The sequence below is a fragment of the Apteryx mantelli genome, chromosome Z (genome assembly GCF_036417845.1).
Source record: "Apteryx mantelli isolate bAptMan1 chromosome Z, bAptMan1.hap1, whole genome shotgun sequence".
NCBI lineage: Eukaryota > Metazoa > Chordata > Aves > Apterygiformes > Apterygidae > Apteryx > Apteryx mantelli.
In genome coordinates, this window is record NC_090020.1 from 41,318,967 (window position 1) to 41,345,786 (window position 26,820).

Below are 26,820 nucleotides of genomic sequence, written 5' to 3' on the forward strand. Positions count from 1 at the left end.
CCCCAATTCTGATATTAACAGAAGCTCTTTGGGTATAAAGCATCCACTTTATTTAAACAAATTTGCTTTGGGTATTCAGCTTAAAGGCACTAAAGATTTGACACAGAGAATTCTGAGGACAGCATATTTTAGTTAACAAACTTATATCAAATCAGATAATGATTTAGGGCCAAAACTGAACCAGTTCCTCCAATTTAAACAGGATTCAGTACACACTCCTTATGAAACATTTCTCTTTACTGAGGAATACACCATTTAAAAGATCTCATAGCTGTATTCCCTTTCAGACTCCTTGGATTACATCGTGCTTACATTCTGCAATTGCTACATAACCATGTAGCAATTCATACTGGCAGTGAAATGGCAGAGCTTTGACCTTGTATAGTAGTCTCTGTGTGATTCTGTTGCTTACTGATATTTTCTGATTTTTTTGCTACATTCTCTAGCAGACTATTTAAAAAATAATCAGCATTACTACTATAAATGTGAGAGCAGACACACTGATTCCTCCAAGTCCTCTTGAAGGAAGTCATTCTTGCTTCAGCTCCACCACAATAGAGAGCACGTGGTGTTTAAGATAAGCCATACTTAATAAGATATAAGATAGTAAGTTATAAGATAAGTCACAAGACTAGCCATTTAGGTGTGTATAGGTAAGATAATTACATGCAGAATGAATGATCATGAGTGCCAGGGGAATTTGGGTACAGTATACACATAGACTTGAGGCTACTGCATGTCCCAGGTTTTCATTCCCTCAGTCTTATTTCTGTATGGGAATTTCCATAAGAGGCTGGGGAAGGAGGAGCATTTGCCCATTCTTTTGGGCTTCTGTATTTTGGAAACTTGAGTAAAACAGTAACTCTGACTACATTGCCCAGCATCTTTTTAATTCCCACTCATCTGCAGAAGTGCTACTGTATGCCCAGTCGTCTTATTTACAGTGATGTTGTTTTGCGTGGGGGCAGTGAGCCTAGGTGCAGCAGCATCACTCTAAAATCATGGACTATGGGCTGCCAAGTTCTGCCTTGGCTCTCTGAAGCGAAAGGTGTGATCCTTGTGTGAGCCTGAGGAAGGTTAGGATTTTAAGTGAGAACCTAGGAAAGCTGACCAGCAGCTTGTTCCAGAACATAAAAGGGAACAGAAAAAACAAGAACAATAATTGGAATGAAGCCTACATCACCACCATCAATGCAAAGCATTTGTGTGACATTTATGGAGCTATTAAACAGATGGATAGCATATGGATTTTTGCAATCAGTTTGAAAAGAAGCAACATGATTAAGACAAATTCAGTATGTAACTATAATAGTAAACATTTGCATAATGATTCATTTACTAGGCACTTTTTGAAAAGCACGTGTACTAAAATAGCATGATACAAATAGATGTTCTAGAAAGCACTTTTTAAATTTCTATTCTTCTGTTCAAATTTTATCACTCACATGAGCAAAATCTGATCAAATCATTAGATTTAAGTTCTGTTTTAGTCAAAAATATCTTGGACTTTAGGACTGAAAAAACAGATGTATTTGTTGATTTCAGCTTCATTTGTGTAATTACAATTTTCAAACATCCCCCAAACTTCTTGAAATTTAGTTGAATTAAAAATAAAATAGGAGAATATATTAAAAACATTCACTAGAAATAATTAGTAGCATAAGATATATTTTACTGACTGGCACAAATTAATATGGAGTATAGAAGGTCACTCTCACAGGACACCCTATTTCATAAAATTATACATGTAAAATGCTGTTTTTGAAAATTAGTCCTGAAAACTCCAAGGTGACTATATTGTATTCTACCTACGCAATCACTGAATATAGATTATCCTGTAATAACTAGGTAATGGTGCAGGCAAACGATCACTAGTGAGTGACCTGGAATCATTTAAGAAATTCTCTCTATCCCTATCCTCCTTTTTTACTTGGCCAGAATTCAGCACCTGTCAGCTTTAGGAAGGAGCCATGTACTAACCTCCGGTTCCATATCAACGTGAAATAAAATGGATTATGTTTAAGCTGCCCTTGTTTTTTCTTCCTTTGAAATGAGACTGGTAATCTGCAGGAGAACTGTGTGTTCAAGGAGAGGCAGTAAAATCCCAGGGCAATGGGAGAGCTGGAATGTAATGCTGGAATGTAATGCTGTAATTTAGTAGCTTACCATTGTAAGAATATCGCTTAAACAAAATGTAATAATTCAAATACGTAACACTTTAATTTTGTAACGTATTCTGTCCTTTAACATCAAAAGGAAGTTTCACTTAGTTATAGCATGTTATTTGGGTCAAAAGGAGTAAAATGGCTAAATCTTCTATTTTCTCTGCATTCAAATTGTTTAAAACAAAGTGTCTCCACTACACTTTGCAGCCCAGAAACATTAACATTTTATTCAAGCAAAAAATAATCATAAGTTTCAACACCTCCCAAGGATTAATATGGCTGATTAATTGTTTTAATTAATCTTTCATGGTTTTAAGAAATTCATGAGCTAATATTTTTGCAAGTTAATTAATATAAAGTCTTTCCTGTAGTACTTTCTGCTTTGCTTAGCTGAGTTTTCATCAACTGTAATGAATAAAAAGGTCAATGTTGGAAAAAGTTAAGTATTTTATGGAAATTATATTTTTTGTACTGTTAAAGATAGGCAATAAAGCTGGTAATGCATTATCTAATGGGGTTAAGGTATTTATAAACTGTAAGGTATTACCAACACTATTGGTTACTTCATAATGTATTAGGAATTAATTCAGTCAAAAAAAAGATGCTGATATAAAGGCCTTAAAAAAGGAAGCAAATAAAAAGAAACAATATTGATAAAATACGTTTAACCAAAAAACCCCTGCAAAACAGAAATTCTCCTTGTAGGAAAGGGTGTGCACACAGAAGTCCCTTTACACTATACAGTAATGCACTGGTAAAGGCCTAGTTATGCATCACTAAGACTGTCCATTATTTGTTTGTATTCTGTGACTTTCAGCTACAGCACACCATAACATGTCCTCTTTCCCTTTGCTGCCAACTCCCAGCACACGTGCCGCAGTGCTTTTTCAGGCTGTCCCAGCTGGAGGCAGCAGGCCAGGAGTTGCACAAACTATTGTTCAGTGCCATGAACAGGCTTGGATGTAGCTGAATGTAAGCGCTTCATTTGTGAAAAGGAAAGCTGTATGAATCGAATTAACAGATTCTGTTATTGAACTCTAAGAATACCCCGCTCTAATAAAGCTGACAGGATTAAGTTTAGTAGAAGAAGGAATTAACAAAAATAGAATGCTTGTTATTTACTGGTGTGAAGCATAAGCACAAAATGTAGTCTCTCCAGACAGTAAATGTGAATAGATGCGTATTTCAGAAGTGCGATTAGCATTGACAGTGTAGGAAAAGCCCCTGGCGTCAGTTAGCATGGCATATTGTGTCATGATATATATTGTGAGTGAGGGAAGCTGTGGCGGCCGGTCTTTGAGCTTCATCTGCTGCACTCCCCTCCTCCTCTGTGTGCTACTGCCTGAGCAATGCAACAGTGCTTGGATGCTCGCTGTGCAGCTTGAAGAGGGGGACAGCTAGTTACACTGTGGGGGGAGTCCTTGGTTGGCAGAAGTGCGGATTTGGAAAAAGCCAGTGTCATTGTTGACAACCATGACACCTTGAGTCACCAGAGACTATGACTTGTTTCTCATTACTGTGTTAAAAACTGAGACGTTGCTACACTGTTTAAAAATACGAAGCAAACTTTTTTTTCTTGTTGACAACTTCAGCACTGTCTTTGTTGGCAGATTAATTAATGTAACAGCTTAACCAAATATTCACAAATCTGTACCATTTAGAAAGTTTTACCAAGAAATATTTTCAGTCTCTTGGCTGCGATACTGTTCTTTCAAATTCTATAAATGAGGAATAAATGTATCAGTGAGAAGAAATCGCTCTAACCAGCTTTTAGCGTCTTGGTACCTCTACAAAGAAGTTGCTCCTTGCAGTAAATAATTTTTCTCACTCAACATCCAGAAGTTTTTTGTAGTTACATAATGCCAAGCACTTTGATTACTAAGTATTAATACTTGACTGTTGACTTTACAAAGGATTGTATTCTGTATTTTCTGGCTTCTTACATCCCCCTTACCAGGATAGCAGCTGAGAAATTGCTCATTTTCCTTTGCTCAATTAAATGCTTTAATTTTTTTTAACTGTCAGCAAATGTAAATAGTAGTAAATGAAAACTATTGTAGTTTGAGCTGGTTACATCCTGTATTCATTGCCTAAGTAATTGCTGTTCAGATAGTGCTGCTTAAATGGATAAAAGTATATGTAATTCTTCTATTTGAATAACAGCTTTATTTTTCTTCTTACTATTGAAGTATTATCATCAAGTGGAGGAAAACATATAGGATGCAAATACTAGTATGAAGATTCCATAGTTAAGAGTAAATTAATCTTGGTTCAAGTTAGATTACAAGATTTAGCTTTAAGTATTACACCTTATGTAAAAGGAGTGAAAAAGCATTTACTGAACATTAGGGGACAAGATACTTGTGTGATGTAAACTGGTGAGAACAATTTACTGGAATGCCAAGAAACACGAGCTGATCAGTGGGCATAGAAAGCTTTCATGCTGAGTGCTAAAAAAGGAAAATAAATGTACCTTTGATTGAGGAAAGCAGGTGGAATACAAAGAAAATGCTTCATTTAGAATGGAAATCTAGTTATTAGAATATGAATAACATTTTAAATAATAATTCTTCTTCTCATGCTTACAATATAAATATTCATCAATTGTAAATTAGTTATTAATAATATTGTTAATTTTCACCTGGTTTTCATCATCTGTAAATGTCACTGGTTTTACCTAGAGAGTAGCAGGACACTTGGGTAAAGCTTATCCTCTAGAAGCTTAGCTTCTCTTTTTAAAAATACATTACTTGAGTGATTTGTAGCAGATATGTTTAAAGCTCTTACACAGAGTTGAAAATCTCAATTTTTATTGATCTATTGTCAGTAGGTACCAAGAATGCTATAAAAAGAATTAGATTTATCACTTCTGTGCAGTATAAGAATATGAGGAGGAGGAGTTTCAGTTTTGGAATCTGGAAACCAGTTAGAGCAAGAGGGTTCGTGTAGCTAGACCTTACATGTTTGTGTATGCTTAGTGGATATAAGTGTAAGAATGATTCATGCCAGTGTGCGTATACCTAAAAAGTATGAATGATTTTTTAAAAATATAAAACCAGTACTTGGTTTGTCCTTGATTAGCAACATTGCTCACTTCTGTCTTTCCAAATTTTATCATTCCTGATAGGCTAGTATGGCGGCATATCTACTCCGTTGTTGTTCCTGTGGAAAAGTTAATTATTGTAGTCAATTGCTAGTGGGGAAATGTGCACAGAGAAAATCAAAAACCTAGATAATACAAGAGAAGCTTTAGAGTAGGCTAGTCGTGTACAATTTTTTGAGATTTGAGCAGGTCAGTAAAATCATATTTTTATTATTCTAAATTGAATCATAGACTTGTTACTGTGACTATTGATAGTTTATAAAGTGAATATATTTATATTTTTAAATCTACTTACATGATACATATACAGAGAGGATGCATTTGTTGAGGATGTTCCAGTAGGGTGGCAGAAGGTCTTTGACTTACAAAATTAAAGTTCTGTCAACTGAAATTACAAGATCAATTAAAAATCACTCTATTTTAATAGGGCATCTCCTCAGAAAGTCTCTATCAGTCTTTGAGTCTGTCAGAAGCACCTTTCAACAGAACATGTGATATTTGCCTACTGCCTGCTTCTGGGCCTGGACTTTAGGGATTCAGATTTTTATGTTCTGTCAGTGAATGGTAAACCAATAAATGCCTAACATTACATGAATTCAGCATCTATTCTTTATTTTCTAACTTAAAATTATAAGTAATGTGCAAACAGGACAAGGAGGTGAAACTCATATTTGACATCTTACTATAAAGGAAGGGAGAGAAAGAGACAGTAATTAAAATTCTTATTAGTAATAGTCTAGGTGCTCACGTGCTCTGCTGGTTGAACAGTGGTCATACTGCCATACAAATACCTATGTATTGCTAGATTTGCTAGTTATATGTAGACATGAGAATCATTGCAGCTAGATTATGAAGCCCTCCAAAATTCAAAACTTCCCCAAATAAAAACATAAAAACATTTCTATATTACAAATGGGTTACTAATTCTGCCTAAGTAAATTACTTTCTATTTGTGTTTTCTTTGCTACCTTAAAGTTTAATGTGTTAATTTTTTCTGTTATGTACTCAGGGTAGTAGTGCCTTTTTTTATAAACAGTACTGATTGGCTACATTTTTTCAGCCTGCATTAAATTTTAATGTATTTGCTTTTACGTTTTTAAATTACACACAGCACAACATGACTGAGTTATCAGAAATGAGGCAACAATACTAACATTCATTCTAATAGTAATGGTTTGGCTTTAATTTTTTTCTCAATGAAATAGTATTACAACAGAATCAGAAGGAGAACTGTCATATAATGTATTTGGCTCCAAATAAAGCTTTCTTGCCTACCAGCCTCATGGGATCAGATCTGTAACTGGTCCAACTGCACAACTCTTGAGAAATGAAACAAATGCATTATACTACAGGTTTTAAAATGTCAGCAGTCTCAGAGTGTGGAAAGATTAACAAAAGACAGCTTCAGTAGCATAAATTCTTATGTTCTTTTGACACTTAAGATGACAATGAGAAAAAGATGGTACAATATTTATTATTTCTTTTATAAGAAGATCATTTTGAAAATGAGAAATGTAAGTCATCCTAGTGATAGGTTTTATAATAAGATTTCTTTTTGTTTTTTCAGAAGCATAATTTTATTTTTTGTCTCTTGCTCTGTCAGCAGATGCAACTTGAGATTCAAGGATATTTTAATGAAGGACTTGGATAATACTAATTGCTTTGAAAGGAACACTAACTCCTCCTCTTCCCACCCTTCTTTGCATGCAGTGCATCAGTATATGAAAGAGTTCTTTTGAGTACATGGCCAGGGAGAAGGAATAGCTTTTCTGCCTTTGCTAGGAGAATAGTTTTATTATGTAAGTTAGCTCATTGTACGAACCACAAAGCATCTTCGAGGGTAGAGGGACATAGAAATCAGTAGTTAATCTTTCTTATTTAAAGAAACAAATACTCCAGTATAAGTCAAATATTTAAAAAATAAGTATTTTAAAGAGATTCTTAAATACTCTTCTGCCTGTGGGCAGAGGAAGAGGGGAGAATTAGTTCACATTGAAGTGGAAGTAGTATCATCCTCACTCTATGATAAATCAAACTCAAATTGCTTTTGTTTTCTGAAATTTAACAAGTTTAGAACATCTCTTCTTCTTTTAGAAGTTTGTAGAGTCTGTTTGTCTCCTTGAATAGCTTCTGCTCAATGATCCAGTGTCACTTCTTGGCTATTTTGTATGCTTCCTATCTATTAAAATACTGCTTCTGCCAAGACACATAACAGTGCTAATAAAAAGAAAGTTCCAGAGCAGTTCTTCATGAAGGAAAGAATGAGGAGACAAAACGCAAGGAGGACAAGGTTCTTCAGGATTCACTACTTTCTCCCTGCTATTATTTGTGAGAAAGTAGCCTATCCCTTTGAAGGATTTAGTTCCTGCTATGTTTAGAAAGTAGAGGCCAGCTCTGAAATTCCCTGAAATTCAAGACATGATACTTAAAAGCTGTCGCTCTAAAGCATTTTCCTACAGTGTTTCTGAAAAAAACTTGGGGTCATGGTATACTCCTGTAGACTTTGTTGTTATCAGCACTTGTCGTGATGCTTTCACAATGTGAAACTTGCCACTTCCTTCTCCTCCTCTGAGCTTAGTCTGTTTTGTGCTCTTCAATGACTCTTTTCCTTTTCCCTGATAACATTTACCTTCATAAATCTTTACCTTTCCTATTCCCACATTGAGAGCAATAAAATGCATGACATATTAAAAACCTATTTTGTTTGGGGGGAAGTTAAAGGAACACACATAAAAGTACTGTGAATAAAAATCATAGGTGTATTGTTTGGCCACCTAAATTTTATTTATAACCTAGGACTAAAAGGGTCTTTCAGAGCTAGCTCAAGATAGGATCAAATTTATCTGTCATTCCTGATACTTGTCTAACTTACTGTTTGCAGTGAAGATTTCACAGCTGCCTTGAGCAGTCATTTTTATGCTAAGGGTCTTCCAAAGTGTAGAACCAAAGGAGTGCTCCACCAAGCTTGCCATCTTTCTAGTTAAGCAATGTATAGATGTGAATACTTTAGAATGGTTTTATCCTTTGCCAGATGAATCATGAAGTACATGTGCAATATTTTGCTTCAGTATCAACATCACATGAGAACATGACAACATTAGTTTGATAGCTGAAATCAGAGAAACATCAACAACAGCTTGGTTGAAGTGGGTGTTCAGAGCAATGCTGCCTATTTCATATGCTGCTTATTTGCACAGATAATACATAATTAGCTATTTTGCATCAAAAAAATGCAAGTGAGATGGTGATTTATCAAAACACTAACATGAATATTTACCAGAGTAACCACTGAACTAAATGACAGATAATATGCCTTAAGACCTGGGAGAAAGAACACTTATAAGGAACACTGTTCACTAGTACAGCTAAAGTCATGCTGACTGCAGCATGCATCAAGGGTGGTGGGCCCACTGTAATGCTTAGCTGTGGTAATTCCTCACAGTAGTCGGGGGGATGTAGAGAGCTGGAACAAGGGTCAAGTCGGGAGACCTGAGATGACTACCAAGCCCAGAACCAGGGAAGTATAAAGGAGATATCAAGACACTTTTGCTTATTGATCAGGTTCTGTCCTGTGCTAAAGAAGGATTGGGGCAATCATGTTTTAGCATCTATTTGGTTATGTTTCAGCATCCGATAGCTGAGCTGATAAAGTGCCTGATAATGAGTAAATGAAAATGACTACTACCAGCTCGCCTCATTTTAGGATGCAATTTCCTGCTAGGTGCAAGACAATTGTAATCACCTTGTGTTACTTAACTCCCATTGTGTCTACTACTTAAGAAGTAATTAGTGCATCTCATGCTGATGCTGCGTAATGTTGGGATTTTGTTTCTTTCTGATAAAGCCAAGCATGGCTCTGTAAACACTACAGAATTGGACCCTATATGAAAAAAGTACTCTCCTCTCTCTCTCTTGCACTCTCTCTCTTTTTTTTTTTTTCTTTCTAAAGCAGGGATAATCATTGAGAACCAAGTCTGTAAAAAATCATTTCATGGTAGGGGCCCTACCCTTGGTAGGGGCTCTCCCTTTCAACTTAAACAGTCAAGATAGCTGGAAACAGGGTCCACAACTAAATGCATATATCCTACATTAGCCAGAAAATGCAGAGGAGAAAGGCAGAACCACATTGCGCAAAGATGATGGTGATGGAGGGAGTGCCTTTCTCTTACCACTCCTTTTTCCTACCCAGCAAACTTTCCTGCCTACAAAACACATCCTTAGCTGTCTTTTGTATGCTTACTTATAATAAAAACAGGAGAAAAAATGTTTTGTGGGAAAATCTACTGAGCCTTTGATGTGAATTAGATCTCTTGAGAATTGAATTTTACCCAACTGCTGATTCATGATTAAATTCTGACCAGGATATAATTTACCCACTGTTTTTCCCTTTACTTCTCATAGAGCAGTAAATTACATCAGGTCTTTTCCAGCCAGCTTCACATTCAGTGCTAGGTCACTTGTCCTGGCTCTTGTATTCAGCAGATGGTGAATGGATCAAAGACTTCAGCCCTTTCTACCTTTATAAGTAAAGGAACAGTGATTTTACAGTGGCGGAAATACCTCTTACTTTTCTGTGCAGAAGCCTAGCATAGGTCACAATCTGGCCTTTAATGAGGAGGCAATACAGCAAATGCCTTAAATCACCATTTGCCTCACAGCAGAAATCATTTAAGTGTATTGGTAAATACAATGACTGTTTAAATAAAATTTAAATAATGTTATATTCCTATTTCTCATCTCATTTATTTGTAAACACTGTGTTTCACTAATGGCTAATAGAGATCATCATAGTTTAGAAGCAAATTATTCCGTTCATTTTTACATAGGAAGAATACATTGCTTATCCATGTTCACTACAGAATCAAATGAAATATTTACATTTCTTTTGTAAATGAAGTGTGTAGTGTAAGATAAGCTATCATCTAAATCATCTGTATTATCCTATGATAAGACTTCAGGAGAGCAGTATTGGCAAACTTTGGGCAAGGAATTAACCTTGAGTATTGTTTGAAAATGTCTGTATGGTATTCAGGAATATACCTTTAGAACAGATATGAAAGCAAGACTGTCTGTAAGGCTCAGTAACAATATTTATTGCTGACATAGACTGTGACATGACATACTCTCTTTCTAAAGAGATTATTAGAAGCAATGAAGAACGTAGATAACAAGGGTTATCCTGGGTCGGACCAAGTGTCCATGGAGCAAAGTGCATGTCCTAAAAATGGCTTGAAGGAAGGTGCAGTAACAGGTAGCAGTACAAGTAGCAATACAACTCGAGGGTGACCATAGCCGTCAAAGGAAGGACCACCTTCCTTTGGTAGTCATCTCTAACTTCAGTTTGTGGATAGTTTGTTCTTCAGGAAAAGGTGCCTCTGCAGTGTTGTGTATTTGATACCACTGGAATTATGCTTCATTAATCCATTAATCCTCTCTGGAACCTAGTTATGTTTTTGCCCCCCACAACAGCTACAGGAAGTAAATGCAAAAAAAAAAAAAGGAAAGAAAAGAAAAGTACTTTGCTCTTGTGTTTTGTGTTTTATAATTAGCCACTATAAATTTGCTTGGTGTTCCTACTTCTCTTGTTAGGGAAAACAACAAATGATCACTTCTTTCTGCTTGCATCTCTAATGTAAAGATCTGGAATCCTTTATGTCGTCTTCTATGTCTCAGCAAAGTTTTGTTTTGTGTGTTGTTATTAGTCCTTTTCCTTATAACTGTTAACATTCTGTTTCCTTTTACAATTATTGTTGAGCGTTGAACGCTGTCCCACGGCAGTTTAATTTATTTTGAGAACTTTTGACAAGCGAGCTTGCCCAAACTTTTCTGGAAATCTAGGTATACTAAAGCAATCAAATCACTGTTAACCATGTGCTTACTGGCCTCTTTAAAGAAGAATTATAAGGCATGCTTTTTCTTCATTCAAGCCCCACATCAGTGGTCCATTTGTGGAAAATGTGAATATCATTTTCGCTGGAACTGCTGGTCCATCTCCCTTTAACTTTGGCTTGTCCTTTGATCTTACTTAGAGATACAAAATAAGCAAAATTTTAACAAAACAGTCTCAGAGATGTTGTTAAGGATAAACAAAGGTAGACAGTTTATCCATTTCTCCTTAAGACAATACAGCATTTACCTACTTTTGTACCTTACTTTTGTATTTATTTTTACGTTATAAATTGGCCTATGCAAAATTGAGCTTCTATTCTTTTTAATATTTTAATCAGGCTGAGCAGAAGTGTCTTTAGTCAGGATTACTCTATATCACATGTAAATCTCAGAAAAAAATTCTTTCTCACATTTTTCCAAGAAATTAATTTCTGCTAACCTCTGTTGCTCTCACCTCATTAATGAGCTATTTCATCTGAAAAAAAAAAAAATTTTATGTGAGAAGCTTATTAGCAGTTTGTAAGAGGATGGAAAGGGGGATGTCAAGGTGCATTTCAATTTTAATCATAGAAGGCACTGCAGTTGCAGAACATATTCATTATTTCTTCCAGTACATGATACAACAGCCACTGTAAATTAACTCAAGCAAGAAACTTGGCTTATAAAATATATGCCAGCAGTTTCACAATTATAGGGTGCCTATTTTAATAACGTTGTTAAATTATTTTTCTGGAGGAAATTTCCAAGCATGATGTACCATTACCATATATTAACATTTTGGCCAGCAGTTCACAGTGACTAATCAAAAAACTTCTGTATTCTCTTTTTAATTATTTCAAATAGACCATCTTCTTTCAAAGCTTGTTGAATTATTGTTCTTGTATTTGGAATAGAATCCCTCCTCAGATCAAACATTAGGGCTACATCCCATTAACCCAGGGAAATCAATCATCAACTCTGGTGCTGGATGCATAACCATTATTCTACCGAGTGTTTCAAAAGAAAACTGGAACTCTGTTCCTTTGGATAAGCAGTATTTTCTCTAAATTTGCTATCTATATATTTTTTATAAACCTGTTTATTTCCAATATTGATGGATAATTTCCATGTAATTCAGTGGCAGCAAAAGTCAGCACTGGACTTCAGAGGGCCATGGACAAATTAAGTTTTACCTGTTTGATGCAAATGATTAAATTGGTCCGCAAGTTTTGGCATGTTAGTCTCTTAGATTTTTTTTTCTTTTTAGGTGAATTATTCTATACTGATTAAAACAAATGTATTAGATTTGTTGTTGTTAGAAAGTTGAATTGATGCTAGACCAGTCTGATGGTGGAAAGAGGTTTTCAAGAAGAAAGTTTTGTGGTTCTGAGCTTCCTTCAACATTTCTTGCACTGTAAATCCAAGGAACGAAGGACGCTTTGTCTCTCAGGAGAGTTCTCATGAGTTTTGTTCTGAGCTTTGGGATTCAAATGTTTGTAAAGTCTGCAGCTGTTTTGGTGATTCATTGCTTAAAATTTGATCTTTGATGGAAACAGGGCTTAATGTAGTAATTGCTTTGAAGTTTAGGCCTGAGGTTTCAAGCTGGCATCTGAACCTGACTGAAAGCAGGTAGATGTGAAGCACAGCTTGGTGTGTTTATGGAAGCCTGTGCCAGGGAGAAGGCAGGCAGACACACTTAATTAGAGTGAGAAATGACTTATTCAGGAATCACCGTATTTTTCTAAGTGAGAAAACTTTTTTCCTAATGAAATGGAAAAAAGGTACTGAAGGTACTTACTCATCCAGTTTTAGGGAGGAAAACATTTTAGACACCTTAACTATCTTGAGACTTCAGATAGCTATCTACTTTTAGCTAGGACTCTGAGGCTTCACTCAGTTTTGATGAATGGAGCCTCTATTTCTGTGATTAAAAACATACAGAAGATCTCCTTTCAGACCAACTAACTGCCTCGCATGCAAAAACTTATTCCTTTTAGAGGTTCTGACATCTCAGTTTTGGTATTGATTCTACTGAAAACAATATATACAGCTGGGCATCATCAGCACACCTTTGGCAGCTGAGATCATGACAGCTCAACATCTTTTCCAATGATTATTTTTAACTAGTGAAAAAAAGCAAGTAGAAGCAAACAATTTATATCTTTAAAAGAGGAGAAGGTGTAGCCATCATCATTCTTCTAGCTTTACTGAATCAAAATAGTTGGAACCATTCTAGTGCTGAACCCTGTTCCCTGTTAAGTCATATACGTACATCAGCAGTACATTGTATTTTGCAGCTTCAGGGAGACCGGTGCGCTATTGCAGGAGGAAGAGTTCTTTTAATGCTTCTTGAGTAGACTCCGTAGTGGGGACTGGTCTGAATTCTACTTGTGAAACATTTGAGTTACTGCTTTTTATCAAATATTTATCGGAGCTTCGGGGTTACATTTTTCTCTGGTGGGTTTTTTTGTTTGAGGTTTTGGGGTGTGGTTTTTTTTTGTTTTTTTTTTTCAAAACTAGGACAAATAAAATGAGTAGAAACTAGGTTTTCAGGAAGGGAATGATAACTTTTGTCAGTTTTTCAAAGCTAATACTTTGAAGATAGTCAGATTTTCCAGTAACATTGCTCATTACTTAAATAGAGATTCATTTGTATCAAGGACTACTGGATTTATTGAAAGGGGGTTAGCCTTTAGTAATTATAATACAAATCTTTTTTTCCTCTCCTAGTTGAATTCTCCTAGTCATGTTAAATACATTTATTTAAAAGGTGTGTTTGCACTACAGTTGGCTATCAGCTGTACCTTCATACTGCATTCCCTGATAAATCCCTCCTACATCAGCAGTGTCTGCTGTAGTGCAGGTTTATTGTCTGGGCTAAAGGTGTCAATCTGAATCCAGCTCACTGTCACCCTTTAAACAGGCAGAGGTTTATGTTTTCTTAAAATCTCCTTAAAAACAGATAAAAATGAATTATTGACAGATTAAAGTCAATCTGTTACAAAAAGATAGATTCTTAACATTTCATAGTCAGAGACCTATGTTTAAATATCAAGTCAAATTTCATGGTTTGGATAACTGAACATGAAAACACATAACAATGTTTCTTTTCTGGTTTCCACGTTATGCTCATAGTTATAAATACTGTACTGAAAAAAATAGTTCATGCATCTCTGGCTGATTTTATCATTCTGGCTACAGTGGTAGTGAGTGGTTAGTCAGCAAACACAGCCCTGTCAGCTCCCATAAAAGATATGAGACAACCACAATAAGGTTGTTGTTCTCATGATAAAGTTGTATACTGGGGTTTTATTTATTTATTTATTTAGATGTTTTATGAAGGGCTAAAATCATTGCTGATTTTTCTAGATCAGTCTGGTTTTGAATCATTCAGACAGAATTGTTGTGCGAACTAGCAGCACATATTTCCTAAGGAAAAATAAATTTGTTACATGTTAGATATTAAACTAGTTAAGTTCCATGCAGTCTCTGGAGAATTTTTTATATACACACATATAATTATTTATTTATTTATAAATAAATAAATATCATATATAATATTTATATATAATATAAAGATATATAATATATAAAGTATATATTTTATATATTATAATATTTTTATTTATATATATATAAATATATAAAAATACACACACACGCACACACACTGAAAACCGAAGCTCTGAGTAGGTCTGAAGATGGTTACCCTTCTATATAATCACTGTTTTTTGTCAGCATGTTTGTTGGTGTCTGCTGTTAATGTTACAGAGAGCAGTTCTAGAATGGCCCTCTGTAGTCACCTGTACAGGTTGTTTGAACCTAGGTAGAAAAGTTTCTCAGTTTCCTAGATTCAGCAACTGCTGCTTGTGAAATACTACAGCAGACTATTTGAGTGGAATTGCAGTCATGGAGCAATTCAATAGCTGCTCTATTCACTGTCTGGCAGTTGGGGGCAATTTGGCTGTTCAACTTACCTAGGATGGAAATGGTAAGGGTTAAGAGTGAAATACTGATTGAAACTGAAACATTTGGTTAAAATGCAGTTACATTCTAGTAGTTCTGGGGAATAGAGCAGTGGGAAACCAATGATCCTCTTTAATACTGTGTGTCAGATGCTTTGCTTTGGATGGGTCATAAGGATATGAGCACATCAAGGATTGTAGCTAGAGCTCATCTCACATTAGGGTTTTTTATTATTGTTGTTATTATTGTTAAGTGGCATATCTAGAAAAAGTAGACTACATTTCCTGGACCTGAAAGTCCTCCTGCAGGTTTGAAGTGATCACCTCAAAATCAAAATGAAGTTCACTGAATGCTTGTTGTGTGAGCACTGTCTGTTTGCATTGCAGTCTGGTAGCCTTCCTGTAACTCCTGCTGTGTGTAAGGCTGAGCTGAGGGCATGTGATCTTGTTCATGTCAGCCACTGTACTATAACTTGGCTGCATGAATGGTAACTTGGACACCTCGAGCTTTAGCTCTCAATAGCATCTTGGAAGTTGGCTAACTTGGCATCTGACGTGCTTATTTGTAATGGGTGGCAGCAGAATGTGGTGTAGGATTGAATCCATACTTAAATATACATGCAGGCACGCCCAGGTTTCTTATACAAGATTCCCAGGCTGGTAACTTCTAAAATGAATCTTTTTTGTGTAGTTCTGTAGAATCTGAATTTAGAAAAATACTGTAGGTCTGATGTAAAACTACAGTTAAACACGCAGTCATATTTCTGTTTCTCAGTGTGTACACTCACATGAATCAGGCCTGCCAAGTTCATCTAATAAACTAGCATTTCTGATAAAGTCTTCCCACTCTAGTAAGCTCATCCTGTGTATAACATCCCTGGAGAGAGATTAATCTTAATGGTGGACAGCGATAAAAATCTAGAAAACTTTAATTTGCAATAGGCAGAGATCTCTTTTACAACTTTTTAGTCAGCTGACTGTGCTGTACTTCATGAATGTAGATATTAGCTGCTTGTTCTTATTAACAGACATTTGTTTAGGTTCTTAGGATTTTAGTGCCTTAACTGAAATACTTAATATTTTAGGTTACATGAATGTGAACTTATCTGAACTTAGCTTGAAAAACTTCAACTAAGCATATCAGCCACTTGTTTCAAAGACAGCATAGGTTTACCTCCTCTTCCTTTGAAAGAAGTTTCTTCCCTGAGCAAGGCAGGCTTGGCAGACTTTGAAGTACCCGTGTAGAACCCGGAGCAATTGCTGGCATGCTTTTTAACCTCTTTGCAGGTGTGACAGGTAGTGATTCTGGTGCTAGCAGGGCACTGCATGTACCACTGGAAAAGGCTGCTTGGTTTAGTGACAGGGTTTAGCTGTGCCAAATGATAAAACAGTATAAATGATAAAAAAGGGAATTTCAAGTGTGACGTTTGTGTTAATACCACAGTTTAATTTAGAAAGCATAACAAATGTGAAATCAAGAAAGCAAAAAAACACTCAGCAATTATATTGACATACAAGTTAAGACATTCATAAGGTATATTACTCACAACATTAGCGATTAATTAGATCCTTAATCACTGACAATAAGTACTTGGCAAAAGAGTAAAGAATACTTAATCATTTTTTACTGTTAAAGAGTGTCAAATTAACAATTCTGTTATTTCTGCATCCTTAATACTGTGTAAAGGAATCTTAAAATTTATTCATCTCCTCTTCATGTAAGTGCTTTCAACAGTTAAATACATCTTTGTTCACAATCTTAGTCTTGTACAGCTGTAGTGAAAGACAAACAATATAAGCAAGGGGAAGCTAAACTCTAAGATATGAGTGAGGTCTTTCAAAGTATTCAGTATCAGGTTCACTCTGCGCCAGATGAAATAAATTATAAACAAATCTCACTGCGATTAAGTAGGTATAGGCTTAAGCCAACTCTCAGTGCTTTGCGATACTTCTTAGCCTAGCCATCAGGTGATAATAGAATGTCTGACTGGACACAGTCCTGGGCAACCTGCTCCAGCAGGCCCTGCTTGAGCAGGGGGCTGGACCAGATGATCTCCAGATGTCCCTGCCAACCCCAGCTGTTCTGTGATTCTGTGTGATAGCAGTGATGGTAGCTGGAATTACTGACACACAAACATTCCTGTAATTTAACAGCCAGAAATAGCTCAACATACAGAAATTGATTAAAATGAAAATACGGCTAACCAAATGTCACTCAACATTCTTGGTTTCCCTCCAAATGATACAGCTATGATTGAAGTTTTGAGCAATTCCCTTTAGTCACATTAGTTTGCCCTTTATTTTTCTTGCCATGCTAGCGAGGGTGGAACTCAGTGTCAGTTCAGTAAAGCTGATGAATAAACAGAGCTTCAGGATAGTTGGTTTTTCATCAAGGGTGGCATGATTTGTGGGAAGAAGTAATATATCTTTTATTATACCACTGATATAGCTGAAAAAAAATAGATAAGCTTTCAGATGAATGTTTTCAAGCCTGAAAGAAAAGGCTATAATTATTTAACACTTTGACTCTTCTAGTATTTTAATTTTTTGGAGATGACAGTGGTATTTGACATTACAAAGAAATATTATGCAAATCAAAGTTAGATCAGATTCATTTGGGTCACAAAAGGTGCTCCACAGGCAGCTGGAGGAGTTTTAAAAGCTACAGCCTCATTAGTATACCAGGAGAGAGTAGCCCAGGATGCAAGCTAATTTAAAAAGTAATATAATCTGATTCTGTATTAAAGAAGAGAAGAAGGGGGTGGAGGGAAGAGGTCTATCTAGTATCCAGCTCCAATTGGATTAAGCTGCAGTAAATATTTTTATAGTATCTGGGTCAACATCCTTAAAGGAAACTGTAGGTTAAGGTATTTTAACTTCGATAGGCATTAACATTTTTGAATAAGCACCTGAAATGGAAGGCTAAACCTAAATCTTCAGTATTTTCTCTTTTATATATACAGTAGTCACCTCCCCTGAGTCTTCTGTATACCTAGCAGACACCAGCTTCTTGGACTTCACAGCTTTAGATACAATCCTTTCACTTTTATAATGGTTTTAGCTTTCCTGTTTTTAATTAGCTTTTTTCTCTCCTTGTTTATAGCCATCTGTAATACAAATGTTTGATTCAAACTGTCTCATACTCTTGGGAAGTCAGAATTAGGTTCATATTCTTCATGTTCCTCCAGAATATTGAATTTTGCAAGTCTTTCTTCCATCTGTTATCTTTCTATGCTAATTTACTACATCCAATAACTTTCAGAATCCTACACAGCTCATAGTCTTACCAATAACATCATGGTGTTTGACACCCCCAGTTCCTTTCTGTTGTATTATCCTGTAGTTTGCACACTAAGAAAATACTCAGCAAATAGATTTGTGGGTCTAATTTTAACATAGTTCTGCAGTCAGTTATCAGGGTCAAATGCTTAACCATTTGCTTGGACATTTGGCACTGTTATAGGCCAGAGAGAAAAACTCTTTGCACTCTGTGGATCCAGAACTGGCTTTAATGAACTATGTCCAGAAGCTACATGAAGATGAAGCATAGCTTCTTGTTGGTCCCGTAATTTTTAGAAGTAGCTTGTTGAAAATTAGAGTCATGATATCTGTGTTCAGAGTATTTAGCAAAATGACCATTTCCAGTAATGTTTCTTTGAGTGTGAAGGGAAATAAGGACTACTAATGGAAGTCTTGAACCACAGAACAAAATCCAAAAAAAAACCCCAGTCCTCCCCCTCCTCTACTACTGTGTGTCAGTATTAAATGCTAGAAAATGTTGAATATTGTTAATGGGAAAACATGAGAATGCAGTTTCTGTGTATTTTCTAGTTCTTCCTGTGAGCGGGGTTGTCAAAGACACGTAAATAGAATGTATCAAGACGCAGTTTTGAAGGAGAAATTAAGCTTGGAGTTGTCTTAAACATGGTATGAATTGTATGAATCACAACCAACACAGGTATTTGAAAGTTTCACCATTAGGGTCTAATCAGTAATGGCTGAAATTTCTTGGGACATTTGAACATCCAGCTTGTTTAACATCTCTGAATTGAAACTGGGACTCTGCAATGCATGGAAATAGTAGAGAAGCTATTCTGTGTGCAAGTCTGGCAGTTGTGTATGAAATGCAGGTTTTGCACATGCAAGGGACTGGACAGTTTTGTAGCTGAGCATCTGCTTGCACAAATACTGTTTATTTTTCCAATAAAATAACTTTACCAATATAAAGATCTGGTATGTTCTTTTGTTTAAAAAACACAGGCTTATGCAGAAATTTGGACATTAATTCTGTTGTAAACCTTCAGCTAGCCAGAAAATTAACACTAATACATTTCTGGCAATTCAGTAAATTTTAAAACTTTGTTACTTCTTGGCTCAGGATGAATAAGTCTTTAAGTTAATTGCAAGTAGTTTTAAGTATAAAATTAAGCATTAGAATGTGGTGCAGAACTTCTAAAAGCCGAGAAGTGAAAGCATATTTCGTGTTGTTACAGGGAGGATACTCTTGGTTTTAATCTTATTTACAACACAGGCAGAATCTAAATTATTTCTGTTAGCTTTTTTCACTGCGTGTTCAGATTTTGTGGTTTTCTTTAATTCATTGGCAGGGACAAGAAAATTTCATGGCGAGTTTATGCAATGGCCTGTTTGTTCTGGAGGACTCTCTAGACTGAATAGCGAAATGGCAGTGTCACAAGAACTGAGAGAATGAAATAGTTAAATAGCTGTCGAGCTAGCAAGGTTTTAGTTTGCTTTGTCTACTTTTATTGACAATCTAATGTTATTAACAAATGAATACTTTGTATAAATAAAATATTCATTATGGGTTCAACAGCCTCACAAGTTGTTAGTATTTAGTCAGTTGTTTTTTGTTAATTTTAATAGAAGTGCTGTAAGTGAATATCTAGGCATGGTAATAAAAATAAAAACACTTTATATAATGTGATTTAAGTAATGAATTCCAGAGTATGTCCTCCCATCTGAGCAACCCAGAACCCTTTATAAACTCTGGTGACTTCTTTATAAAGTATTAAGAGCACTTTAAATCTTCCTGTGACTTCCCAGAAGTCTTCTGAAAAAATGAAGGGGAAAATCTGAGTTGACTTTCCCAGAATTTCTAAGGTAAATACAACTTTCTTCCTCTCTCCTTCACCTCCTTTTCCCTCAATCAAAAGAAAAACTTGTCAAATTGCAGATTTTAATTTTATAACATGAGAAAATAAAAGGGCAAAAAAAACCCCTAAAAATAATCCACAATTTGTCTTTAAATTTAACGTTAAAATTAGGCTGATATTTTTACCAAGTTACTAAACAAGGTAACTGTTTGTTTCAAGTAGATACTCATTCAGATAATAATAATAATAATAATAATAATAATAATAATAATAATAAGTCATTCCTTCCAGCACTGAATAAATTATATGATTATATTAGGTTTCAGTACTGATGCAAACAGATGCTGCTATTACTATTAATAATTACTGACTGTTAATGGATGTGCAGTAAACAAAGTATTATTATTAATTGCCTTTGGAAGGTGTGCATTAATGAGACTTATCTCCATAGCCCAGAGATGTTTCCAGTATCTCGAGGGCATTAGTAGAGTTGGATCAAGTGGTTCCCACTCTCCTGAAACTAAAACAGTTTTATTTTTAAAAAATATGTATCAGTTTCCATGTTTTTTCCTTACAATTCCATGAAACTACAGCAACTCAAGTTCCATTTAGCTGAGTAATTATTAATTTTAGTAGAAATCTTGTAGTTATATCCATCATGCACTTCAGTAAAAATGAAACCAGGTAATTGCATGAGTTAAACAAGTGAATCCCACTCCTCTCGTGAAAATAATCCAGACTCTTTACAAACAGGGCTACAGTGACCCTTAGGATAAAGGTAGTATTTTTATCCCTAATGGCCAGAATTACGTGTCCACACAGTAAATTATAGAAAGAAAACCTCTGTTGGTAATTGTCTGGGCTATTCCCTCACTACTGATTGCATTCCTGTCTTCTAACACAAAAATCACACCAGCAGCAGTGGTGGTATCCAAAGTCTGATCCTGCTGCTGAGGGGTGAAAAATTTACCTGGCTGATAATAGTATTGCATATTTTAGTCATAGTAAAATAAAAAAAATACTAATTCCTCCTTGTCTGTGTGTTACCATTCATTCTTTTAGTCATTTTATGAAATAAATGCTTTTGTTACTGCATGTGCTTAGCTTAAACTGCGAATAGGAGCTGTTGATTCTTATATTTAGCTTGCCTTACCATAGCTAATTGTAGGGTAAAGGAAAATAAAAGCCTCTGAAACATCCTGTTCTAGCACTTTTTGCAACAAGAAATGCCTAAGTTGAGTATGCATAAATTTTATTAGTGGAATATTTTCTTTCATTGATCCTAATTTTCCTGAACATTAATTTAAGTAACCAGTGATTTGTTCAGGCTGATAATGAGTAAACCAGAGAAAAATTATATGTTTTCAATAGCTTAAGGGTACAGTAAAAACTTCTGAGATCTATATATATCACTTTGTTTTGCAGTTTTTAAGTCTCAGCGTGGCTATTATTTTTGATTTCTTTAATACCTATTTTGGCCTGTCAGTGTATATGGGGAGGTTTGTTATATTTTCTGTTTTGCAATGCAGGTACAACAGGACTAATGAGGAGTAAAGACAACAAGTTAAATGCCAAAATAAGCTCTTATAGTTAATAATATTTTCATAACTTTGAATTATTTTCAATATTTTAGAAAAATAAATAGCCACTGTAGTAGAAGGAGGGGAAAGAATAAAAATGTCTAATTGTGTTACCTGTGCACAATATGAGGAATAACATCTATAAAATGATGAGCTTCACTTCTTTTAGAAAGTGACACTGACTTATAGAAGCTGAAAAAGTCCTAGAAGACTCCTTTGGAAAGAAAGGGAGCTAATGGGCTGTGTAACTTAGAATAATGGACAAGCCTAAGACTCTGACAGGTCTGAACAGCCCTCAGCTGCTCTCAATCTAGATTTGCATTTTTTGTTACTTAGGTAAATTGGAAGTACAGTGATTGCATCTGGAGCGCTTTCATTAGAGTAAGTTAAGGTGGTTCTCTGTTCTTAACTGTTGGTTCTGAGCAAAGGCAGAAGAGTCTTTCAAATTGGGTCCCATGTGTTGCATATCGAAAGTATTGTCTTGTGGTTGAAAGAGATTTGAGTAGAAAAAAACTGTTGTCTATTTTCTACTGTTAGGAAACTTCTTCTCCATCCCCTTCTTTCTCAAGATGGCTGTCCCTTACAGTACTACTTCCCAAACAAACATGAGAAAAATAGGCACATTACTCATTATATTATCTTGCAAGATATTTCAAGATCTGTGGTAGTACTCGTGGTTTAGTATGAAAAGAGAGGCATTAAAAAAACTACTGGAACACTAAACATAGTGAGAAGCCATTTATATTGGTATACAGTTAGCAAAGACATTTATTTGTTCTTTACATAAGGGTGATAAATGCAACAGGCTGTCAGAGATGGCTAATAACAGCAAATGGTATTGAAAAGAAAATATTAAAAACTTTATTCCACAGTTCATGCAGAGGGCAGATCATTAGGCCAGATATTTTGAGCTGAATCATCGGCTGATGGACACCTTCTCAGGGCTCCAGTAATTTATGAACTAATATAAAAACAAGTGGCCAAAAATACAGACTAAACAGAAGTTTAGTATGGAAATGATGAAATGGGGACTAAGATAACTATTGGTAAAGATGTGTAACCAAGCAGGGTTAACTGTTCTGACACTCTGACCTTGCATATTTAGCCCTTTTGGTCTTTTTATTATTATTGTTGTTGCTGTTGGTGTTGTGGGGTATTTTGTTTTTTAAGACTACTGAAGACAGGGATTGTTTTTCCTGCACATTTATATACTTAGTCCAGCATGTTTCCATGTTACTGTGATGCAAATAAATGATCAGCATGATACAAAAAAAAGTGAACAATGCTGTTTGGTACACATGAACAGCTGAAAGAGAGGAGGTAGATGATAACTGCTCAAGTTGGCTGTTTTGTTGATGTTATCTTTCTGTTATCTTTTCTAACAAATGCCTTTTCTGGATATGGAATAGAAACAAATAGGCCTTTGAATTTATCAAAATAATCAGTGATGCATTTTAAAATATGAGGATCAGACATTTCTAAGAGTGTTAGTAATGAATTTTAACAGCTTTATTCGGCAGCAGTATCTTCTTCCAAAATGATTAACACAGCAGATGGGTTCTAATTTTGAAGTTGTTTTAAATGTCAGAAGAACTGAGACCTAAAATGCTTGGTAAAAATAATATAAAGCTTATATAGCTTCTGATAATTGTATTTCATGTTATTGTGTTAACCAGTGTATAGGTACACTCTATCATAGTGACAGACAAAATTCTGTTAAAAGTTTGAAAAAAGGTGTGTTTTTGACGTAGCTGGAGGGTTGCTTTTATATAACCTCCTCTTCTCCTCACTTTGATTGCAAGTTCAATAGATACCTCTTTAAAAATAATCTCTGTTTAGGTCAATCCAGAGACAAAGCTGATTTATAAGATAAACTAAACTGAGCTATTAAATACCATCAAAAGAAAAACTGACTCTGACCTAAGCTTGAGCTCTTCTTAACGTTTAAAAAGGAAGAATATTTTAAGCCCTGATCTCAGGACTTCAAGCCCTTTAGTGGTTTAAGCCCTAAAATACTCAGTTCAACTGAGTATTTTAAAACTGTTTAGAGATTTACTCTGCATAGCAAGGAAGGCCTAACACTAGATATTAAATATACTTAAGTAGCTGTCTCTAGTCCTTGTTGTACCTTGTGCTTGTGCTGTGGTGGGTTAAGGTGGAAAAGAGCAGGCAGGATTAGGGAGAAGCACATCAACTCCATTCTGTTATTAGGTGCAGGCAGTCCAGGTGTGATCTGGGTGCTGAGGGCGACTTTGAGAACGAGGAAGGTAGAACTGATTCCAAGGCAGTCTTTCACCAGCTTTTGCATTGGACAGTGCTCTGTTGTAAAAGAGAAAACTTGCTGGACTGAAGAACAAATCAGTTCAGGCTAAGAAATGAGAAACCTGCCTACATAGGTGCACAGGACTCACCAATGATTGAAAAGGATGGAGACAGTACAAATGACTGGTTACTTCCTAGCAGTACATCAGACTGTTTAAACAGTTATTCATGGGGACATATGTTCACTGTGTTTATTTTTATGTATCCATGTTGTAGGATGTTACAGTACTCAAAGATACTTACATCTGCAATAAAATCATATTTTTAAACCACTTCAGTTTTTAAAATGTAAAAACCTCCCACTCTTTTCAGTCTAGTTCAACTGTGGTACTTTAGAACTGTTCTCAGAGAGTGCTGCATAGAAATTTTTCCTGTTGTATGAGAATCTCATTCTTTTTAAATGTTCTCTGCTGCTCAAAACTAATGGCACATTACCTCCGAGTTTGTGGATTTATCACTCAACTTTTTTAATCCAAAGAAAGTCACTAAATGAAATAGGCTGATTGAAAAAAAAAAAGAGACAAAATTTCCAAGAACATATTTCATATACTATGAGACATTTAACCCAATGACATTATTTTTGTAGGATAGCCTGCTGTTAGCTAAAACTAGTTAAACCAGAAGATGAAGCCCATTTTTCAGCAGTGAGTAGGTAGCAAAGGACCTTGCAAGACAAAAGCACACAATTTAAATAATTGCTCTACACCAGAGCACACATTTAGTGTAAAACATCTTCCTCTTTTAGACTGAAATAAGCATTTATCATGTTGAGTAATAGCAATGAAAACTGAGCAGCATTCATCAATGTCAAAATAATAACATATCTTGCTGATTTTTAATGTGGCCATTATTGTGGAAGAGGTATCAGTGAGAACAAATACTTTTAATCTTATCACATCACAAAAGAAGATTGTCTTGGTTTTGCCCAATATCAGAATGTTTTCTCAAACTGTAGCTGGGAGGTGGGACTAAACCATTATGCAGAAGTTACAGAAGATCTTATGATAAACAGGAGGGCTTTGAAAGTCAAATTTTTGTATGCTTTTTCTCTTAACGAGGCATAGTATGAAAAGTAAACTACTGGGTAATACAAAAACAGAGAGAGTGAGTTGCATGGAAGCTTCAGTCCCAATACATAGCCTCATCCACAGTCAGCTCTTCTAACAGTATTTACAAAAGTCAGACGTATTTTTCACTGAGCATTTTGTATGAATCCTAATAGCATTTGCTGGCATATATTATTCATTGTTTCTAGACATAACCCATTAGGTTTCTCTAATGAAATGCAAGCTGTTGTTGTGTAGTGGTCATGTGAATTTACCTGTGAAAAATGTTATCCTTCTGTGTCCCCCATGCCCTTGTATGGCTGGCAGCTAATCCTTCACACTGTTGCTAATGAAAGATACAGTAATTGCAGATATGCTTTCACCATTACCATGAGCTATATGGAAAACTCCTCAGCTGAAATCAGCAAAGCTACTCAGGAACCTTTGATAAAAGTTACAAGACCACAGTAAAATTAGCAGTTCCTCAATTCCACATTATTCTAGGCTATGGAAGGTACATTTTTTAAGCCAAAATATACATGAAAGCTTAATAAAGGGGAAAAAGTCCTCTAATAAATAAGGTTGTATACCTTCAACCTTTGTTTGACAAAGACTGTCTTAATTGGAAAAGCCATCTTGTTTATTTAAATCAGCCTTACAGAAATGTTCTCATGTCCAGACAGCATATTTAGTTAGAGCAGGCCATTATTTAGGACACACACTTTTCATGTATGAACTGCAAATTGGAGTCCTCCTCCTGACTAATTTAAAGATTTAAATCTGGGAATGTCATAGCTAAGCGTATCACAGAAAAAAACACAGTAAGGGTAAGCCTTACTTTTAAAGAATGTATTGCTTCAGATAAACGCTTACTTTCTATAGAATAATACTTACTGAAACAAATAAATATACCACCAGAAACTCCAGCCCACTCAGAGAAATAAACAGCAGCAGAATCTTCCTTAGGACTTCTGCTGAAACTAATAGAAATGTTACTGTCCAGCTGGTCTGTACACACAGAACCTCATAATGTACATCTCCAAAATTTTACAGTAAGTCAATGGAAAGAAAGACTTCTACCAGTACCCCTGGATTTCAAAAATGTGGCCTTTTGCCCAGTTTAGGAGGCAAGTATGATGATTAAAAACAACATCATAAACCATGCCAGGTCTCTCCTGAGCATTAGTGAGCCGTTTGAGAGGCCCTGTCCCTTCAAAAAGCCACCTCTGGACATTCATTCCTATTCCTAAATACAGATAGACATTGAATATCCAAGAAAACAATGTTACAATAAATTTCTAAGCATAAATTACAGCACTTTTCACAGATATACGAATATCACCACCACTGATTTTAAAGAAAGAAATGTCTGAAGGAAAGCGTGTTAGCCTTCGAAAGGAAAAATAATTAAATTATCTTTCATCCAGAAACACTATATCCAGCTACTGAAAATAATTGTACTTCACATAGAGAAAAAAAATGAACTTGCCCATTTAAAGGTCCAGAGAATCAAATCTATAATACCTGACTCTATAATATTTATTCAAAATAGATTTAGACTTGTAGGTCTTTTTCAGGTCCCCTGGGGTGAGAAGTATAATTTTGTTTTCAACATTAAACTAGTCATAAAAACTTTTGTAATATTTATTGGAATAAT